Genomic DNA, 215 nt, shown 5'->3' on the forward strand with positions numbered 1-215 from the left:
CTGGCGTGGGGGAGGGGGGGTGTCCCTGGTGTGAGCTGTGGTCCTGGCTCCCTCGCACCGGTGCCTGGGGGCACGCAGACCCCTGCCCTTTCCCGTCCCAGCCCTCGGTGTCCTCCCCTCTGCAAGTCCTGCCCTGCCTGGCTGCTCCCGGCTGAGCTCCAAGGGCTGCCTGAGGGGCTGACGGGGCGGCTGGGGGAGGGGAGGCCCCCAAAAGC

Source organism: Aptenodytes forsteri, unplaced genomic scaffold (genome assembly GCF_000699145.1).
Source record: "Aptenodytes forsteri isolate BGI_AS27 unplaced genomic scaffold, ASM69914v1 Scaffold640, whole genome shotgun sequence".
NCBI lineage: Eukaryota > Metazoa > Chordata > Aves > Sphenisciformes > Spheniscidae > Aptenodytes > Aptenodytes forsteri.